This window comes from Chelonoidis abingdonii, chromosome 3 (genome assembly GCF_003597395.2).
Source record: "Chelonoidis abingdonii isolate Lonesome George chromosome 3, CheloAbing_2.0, whole genome shotgun sequence".
NCBI lineage: Eukaryota > Metazoa > Chordata > Testudines > Testudinidae > Chelonoidis > Chelonoidis abingdonii.
The window spans coordinates 206,280,660-206,288,215 of record NC_133771.1 but is presented as its reverse complement, the minus strand read 5'-3'; positions in this window follow the sequence as shown (position 1 = coordinate 206,288,215).

Here is a 7,556-nt window from a genome sequence, read left to right as displayed (position 1 = left end):
GGCTATCCCATCATACCATCCCCTCCATAAACTTATCAAGCTTAGTCTTAAAGCCAGATATGTCTTTTGCCCCCACTACTCCCCTTGGAAGGCTGTTCCAGAACTTCACTCCTTTAATGGTTAGGAACCTTCATCTAATTTCAAGTCTGTACTTCCTAGTGTCCAGTTTATATCCATTTGTTCTTGTGTCCACATTGGTACTAAGCTTAAATAATTCCTCTCCCTCCCTAATATTTATCGCTCTGATATATTTATAAAGAGCAATCATATCCTCCTCATTTGTGTCATCCAGCAATGAATGGGTAAATGTAATCTGTGCAATTAAGATTTTTCAGGCTGGAATCATCTTAAAATCCCCTTAACGCATCAACAGACCCTCTCCTTTTGGCAACTGGCCAAGAGGGTTCGCATCATATGTATTCCCCAGGCCAGCAGCTGTGCAGTGTCACTGGGTCCTCGAAGTGTGGCCTCCAGTGCCTCCTCATCTCCAGTAGGGTCACCCTGCCTGGGAAGCAAGTACGGTAAGTCTGGGGGTTTTAATAAATCATCTGGTGGCTGGGTGAGGATAGTGTGTGTTTAGCATGGTGCTGAGTAGCTGCTGTACCTACTCGCTCCAGTAGTGGCATGACAATATCTTCCTTTCTCAGGAAAACTTTGAATGCATGTCTCTCCAGCAAGTGAGTCCCCCATCTCCCGGAGGCCAGATCAACCAGATGTAGCTGGGAAAGCAAGACGTGGAAGCCAGTCTGAAGAGATGGATGCTCACAGGTAACTCGGCTACAAGCAATGCCAGTGACATAATTGGCTATTGATCTTGGCGCTCTGACACATGCAGGCCTAGGGTTGAGGAATTAGGATGAGTAGAGGTGGGGAACGGTGTAATATTGGGTAGCGGAGCCTGCTTTCTCATGAACCCCCCACTGAAATAGGCCCTCTGACTGAATTCAGCCATGAAAGTAGGCTGACACCCTCCTTTTATACAAGGCCAAGGCGTATGTGTCTGGTGACTCATTGCATCTTTAGCAGAAGGGGAATATTCAGTCAAGTTCTCTGCAGGTGCTGTCCCTGGTTATTGCCTTTGGTGCCTGTGACAAGGACAAAAGGGGGTTCTCCATACCCCACTCATAGCACGGAGAGCAAGTTACCCATCTTATATTCCATATGCAGATCACAGCTGACTGTAACATGCCTGCAGCTTGGGTATGATCTCCAGTGGTCTAAAAAGCTGCAAGTAATGGAGGTTTGGGCTGGTGTCCAGTGTTCCAAGAAAAGCTCCAGGTAAAAGGATGTTTCCTGACATTGTTTGACAGTTAAGGTATGCTGTGATAGCCCCTGGTCTGAAGTAAATCCCTTCTCTACAATTTCTCTCCAGCCACTTGTGGTAAACGTCTGTCTCAAATCTGGACTTAGCGTTCAAAATCTGAGTGTTTACTGTGAACCTCCCCCAAGCTTATACCCAGCTTGGATCTTATCTCGCTGCCACCAGCCGAAGTTTTCCAGGGTTTCGGCCCCTTTGGGTTCCCCAAACCTTTCCTTGGGGGACCCCTCCAAGACCCAGAGCCCCTGGGTCTCCTCTATCTCATCCCCCAGCTTCCCCACCTTTCTTGGGTTAGCCGGTGTGATGCTGTCCTATTCCCTTTGAATACAACCAGAGAGGCAATCTAGCTTCCCCGAGGCTATGCTCTAGTTCATGGGTCTAGTACGGTCACACAGAGAGATTACGAAAGCCAGTTACTTTTGTCGTAGGGGTCTTCTTCCCCAACGATCCAGTGGAAACACAAGGGGGGCGAAACAATGAGCAGTGAGTGAATTTGGGGTCATTGTCTACACCTAGATTACGTAGCTGCGCCTGGTCACAGTATAGTGTGCTACTTTCTGGTGCCCCAGCTGCTTCTTTAGTAGAGAAATAGTTCCCTTCCCGTGTTGCTGGAAGGAATTCGCAGGACCAACCGAGCGCACGTGGCCATTTTTATCACGTCAGTGATTTGTATTTAAGACACAGTAAAAGTATCGCATGAAGCTTTATTTATAATAAATAGAGATAAGGTTACAGGTTGATATCAAGAATACTATCACCAGCTTGGCATAAAGAACTTTTCATCATATGGCTTTCTTAGCGTTATAGGAAAATATTTGGTAAGAAGCAGTCTGATTTAAAAGTCGCTTATTATTGCGCAGTTAACCAGTTCTACTCGCTAGAATCAGCTCATCATGATATATTTGGATAATCAGAAGCATCATCAGCGCGCCGATTACTTTGTTTCCTTTGTGAGCTAAGACTGTGCGAGCTGATGAGAAGTACTGTCTCGAATGAGGGAACAGATTTGGAGTTAGGCTAATGTAAAAAGATGCTTGTTTATACAACGTTGATCGCTCAGGTATCGAGCGACAAACAATAACACAGCAAAAAATCAAGAGTCCAACAATACTCCAGTAGGTTCGCCCTCGTGCTTTACTATTGAATAATTTTAACCGCAAAACGGACGGGGAACTCCAGGTAGATATAAGCTCGGGTACGTTGAAGTATCACCCTAGATTGTGTGCTCGCCTGAACTGTCGTGGTGTCAAGGTGCTGCGGGTTCAGCTAATGAGTGAAGAGATGGGCAGAAAAGAGAGGGTGCTAACAGCAGAGTCTGTAGGCAGTGAAGGGTTCTTCAAAGGGATTGGCTCGAGGACACCTACATAACCCTGGTTTCTAGTTTTTACTGCGTTTTTCTAATGTATTTAATAAGTAGACAGTGCTATTAGAACAGTAGACTAGTAGACGAGATTGGTGTTGAGGTTAAGAACAAAATGTTCAAGACTGGGGTTAGTAAGTTAGGCCCTAAATTCAAGTTAGGTATAATAGAGGGGAGACTATTTTCTATAGGGGCTAAGCACTGGGCAGCTTTCATATTGCTTGAAGTGATTGCTGGAGCTCCATATGATCATCTCCATCAACTTTACACATTTAGATAAAAGTTTGCCAGCTTTTTATATTTAACCAGCCATCTGGCTTGCACCTTGCATAGACGCTAACATGGCCCCAAATACTCTGTCTGGAAGGGGCCTGGGTCTTTTGTAAAGGTGGGATGATAGTCAGAGTTACCTTTACTTTGGTGCTCAGAAACTGGTTAAGGAATGTGTTATTCTGGTGATTTGAAATATAAGAGAGACGGGGCTACAAAACGTTGCTGCGGTATCTAAGAAGATTTTTGAAAATATCATTTTTTCCATATAGACTGGAAACTTTTACAGGGATTAAAAGCAAAACAACTGCTTAAGTGCTGTAATAAAGGTTGGGGAAGAATAATGAAGGCAAGCTCAGGGTTCTGTTGCATCTCCCAGCTGCATCCCATTGGATTATGTCCTTTAGGAAGCAACCTCTCCTTGACCGCCGCTGTGGAGCTATGAAGAGTTTGGCTTTATTCAATGTTTCCGTGTAAGGTAGTGCGTAGTTGCCATTTGCGGTGGAGCTAGTTCAAGATCGATATAATAGTGTAAGACTTTTTCTGGTTTCTATAATGTGAGTTTCTCGTGGATGGTTGTCTGCTGTTCAGAGAAGAGATATGTTTAACAGAATGAGGTTCAAACCAATAAGGGAACAATTACCCTGATTAGCGTAAAATTTGCACTGTATGAAGTAGTCTGATTTCTATCGATTTTGCTGTGACGTGAGCGAAGCTATACGTGTAAGAAATAGCTGATGTTTTTATAAGTTAACAGGGATAGAATAGTCATATGTTGTGGTTCTTTTTTTGTTGTGTCCTTTTGGGATTAGGGTATTTCCAGATACAAATTGTGTATACCGGTTTTTTTTCGGAGACTTATGTATCAATGATAAGAAGCTACATAAAAAACCAATGTAAGGTACTGTGTGCTAGGGAAGTCTCGAGCAAATGCTGGACACGCGTTGAAGAAATATGAAAGAGTTGCAGAACAACATTTCAGAATAGCCTAACACATACAGAGAAGAACGGGTAAGCATTATTGTAAATGGCATGGTCCAGCAACAGTGAGAAATTAGAGGCCTGAGGTACATGGTGGGAGGGACTGTTATCAAACCTCTGGGCATGGACATGAGCTACTCTTCTGTCAATTATTGGCTTCTATCCATGTGAGAACTTCTTGTTTGGTTTTCCCTCCTTTCTGCCCATGCACCTCTCCAAATTAGCTTGAGTAGAGGGCCGGAACGGAGTAAGTCGACAGTGCTTGGTTTCATGGAGCTCCGATGCACATCTCTTCCGCCTTACACATATGGGGCAGAAAGATTCAAGACATGCTGCGTGAAACAGAGAGAATTAGTTAAATGCATGTGAAATTCTCCTGCCACTTCTTGTCAGGCTAGGCCCCAGCCATCTTCTTTTTTTCTTCTATGGCCATGGCAAGGTGATTATTTCACTGATAGATACAGTGTCCAGCTTCCACCTATGATGAAAATAAGGTGGAATATATTGAAAACTAGAAAGTGAATTGATTCCCAGTGATGTTTCTTCTAAGATTTTTTAAGTTTTAGTGTTAATTCAAGGTTTAAATATCTGCAATGAATTCAAACGGGAATATTGTCTATCAGGAGGCGAGACCAGATAAAATAGGATGTATAAGCATGGGACATGAGAATTTGTTGGGTTATGCGATGATGCCGGGAGTTCTTCAATTTTCAGGCGTACATCTGTTTCGGCATACAATTCATGCTTTCAGTTTGTGCAGGGAGTTGCACCCACTTGAATAAGTACACAGAGTGGTTTGGACTGGTGGAGTAAATGTGTTTAAAGCTGAGAAATTCAACAGCTTGTTTTGAAAGATTTCTTTGAAGGAGTCGAGATGGCTAGGTGGTTTATTGAAGTCTAAGTAAAAAATGTTAGCACCCAAGTAATATTATGGATGTTTTGTAGTTTGAAATCCAGATCTGATAATACTAATTTGGGTATTTAGGGATCCTTGCATAAAGTGCTTCTGTAGCGCTTTGAATGCTTAGTAAGTATATTAGCTGTGTCTGAGTGGTATAGAGCTGAGAATGCCAAATTCAGGACAGACTGCTGCGAACGGGCGGAAGGTTATCAACAGGATGGTTTTCTCTTAATTAGATATAAAGCGCAAAAGTGAACTTCTGTCATCACCACTGGTAAAAGAAGTAGAGGATGCAGTCTCCAATTTAGCCTTTCCAGGCCTTGGTACGACCAGCCCCCACTGGATTTTCATTTTACGAAGAGTGGTTTGAAAAACCAATTTCATCACTTATAAAGTCTTCTAATCCCAGAGGGAATATAGCACTTAACCAGGTTGTAACTCAACTCTTACCAATAAGATAGCTGATGTAATCTTTAGTAAAGTAAAATAAAAAGGTTAAAAATAAAATAAAAGAAAAGATGAGAGTTATTGAATGGTTTAAGGATCAAAATACAAAGTGGTTGCAAAAGTCTTATAGGTTTGTAGCAAATGATGGAATAAATGCTATGAAAGTTCTCTGGAACCAAAAGAATTTGGGGGTCATCAGCCCTTGTTTAGGCTTCTTGTTTCGAAATCAGTCCAGGGAAATGAAGGGAAATTGAGAGATGTTCACAGTGCTTTTATTCCTCTGCACCGTGTCAGTAGGGAAGTTGCTGTCCATTAACAAAGCCAACTGTTCTGGAACAGTTATAGGCCAAGATGGAGTCGGGTACACAATGAGATATCAAATGTTTACATGGCTTGACTCACAGGGATGACGCATTATGCCATTGGCTTCTCTGTCTGAGGCCATCTGGAGGAAGAGCCATTGGAGTCTCATGGCCAATTTGTGAGAAGGAGTGTCTATCCTTGATGGGTGAGGTTATAACACTAACGTCTAGCTTGGATGTAATTCTATCATGGGGATGTCATTCAGGACCATCAAGTTGTAAATCAAGTATAGCTAATATTATTAATTAGATACAAGGCTGGTCTCAATTGTTTTACTGATTTAGCAGCGTTAAAACGCGTTTTACAACCTTTACGCTGTAGCACCGTCAGACAATGAGCTTTATAGTCTGATATATAAGGGTTTAAAAAAAAACCGGTTTTGTACTCCTCCAAGTGCGAGAGAAGTAGTGCTGAAATTGTTTACGATATTGGATTAGGGTTGTGTGGCCGCCGGAATTCGCTGTAGGCTCAGGGGTGCACCAGAGGTGCACCACTGTGACTCCGCTTACTTTTGAAGCGGTTTCCTCCGAGTGATCCTAGCACGTGGTCATGTGTCTTGTTGGATACTTCTTCTGTAAAGTTATCAGCAGTAACCGAAATTGGCTCAGACCTTGACTTTATTCATATACCGTACTTTAGAAGACAATGTAAGGGCGCTTGGCCGGGGCTCAGCTGTGGTCAGGGACATACTTAGTCTGAGAGTTTTTTCTGCTTTGTCTGGGTAGAGGCCCTGGTTAGGGGACTGACTGGCGAACAAACAGTGGTAGGTGCTCTGCTGGTAGCCTTTGGAGAAGGAGGATAAGAGCACAAATCGAGGGTGTACGTAGGGAATTCCTGGAACAATTTGGGACGGGCAAGAGCAATCAGTAGTTTCAGGTCTGGCCTTTGGGACAGGGCAGAGCAATAACAGTTTATGGGCTCTGATCCCTTTGTGGAGGGAGGGAATAAGCAAGTTTATGGACTCTGGCCTTTGTGGCAGGCAGGGCGAAAATAAGCAGTTGTATGGGCTCTGTGCTTGTGTGGCAGGGCAGGGCTAAGACATTTGGGGGGTCGTGGTCTTTGGACAGGGCAGGGCATCAGTTAGTTAGGGGTCCTGGCCTTTGGACAGGGCAGAGCAAATACAGTTTATGGGCTCTGGACTCTTGTGGCAGGGCAAGGGCAATAAGAGTTTAGGGGTCTGGCCTTTTCTGGCAGGGGCAGAGCCATGAAGACAACTGGAGGGCACTCGGGTTTAAAGTAAATGGAAGGCGGGGGAGTCTGCCACCCTTAAGGGGTGGCAGGGGGAACGCCGGCCTCCACTCACTGCGTTCCAGCCCGGGCTCTAGTAGCGGGCTGTCGCGCAAAGGCGGTCAGTGGGATCCTGGCCTGAAAACACTGAACCAGGAGCGGTAGGTTCCCACGAAACACCACTGACTGGACCTGGTCAGTGGGGATCCTGCGATGCAACCAAGACCATACCGCTCGGGGCCTACCTGCGCGCTCAAAACTGTAGTCAAGCGCCCCCCCCCAGGCGCCATCCGCTCCCACCCTCCCCTCTCCCTGGGTCACCCAATGCACTTCCCAACACCAAGCGTCATCCGCAGGGGTTCCAGATAATAGGATTCTTCAGCGGCTCGAGCGGGTCCAGTCAGTCCTCAGGGTTACCAGGGTCAGGCGGTCCGGTCCAGGTCCTCACGTCTGGGGTTGGGCCTCCGTCCAAATCTCTCGGGTACCGGGTCGAGGCGGTCCGGTCCAGTCTCACGTCCTGGGGTTTCGGCAGTCGTCCACTCCTCGGGTACTGGGGTCCGAGGCGGTCCGGTCCATCCCCACCGTCCCGGGGTTCGGGTGGTCTGGTCCAAGTCCATCCACAGGGCGACGCGTCCCGAAGGCGCGGCCCGCTGCTCTTGGGTGCTGGCCCCAGGGGAGGTCAGGCAAGG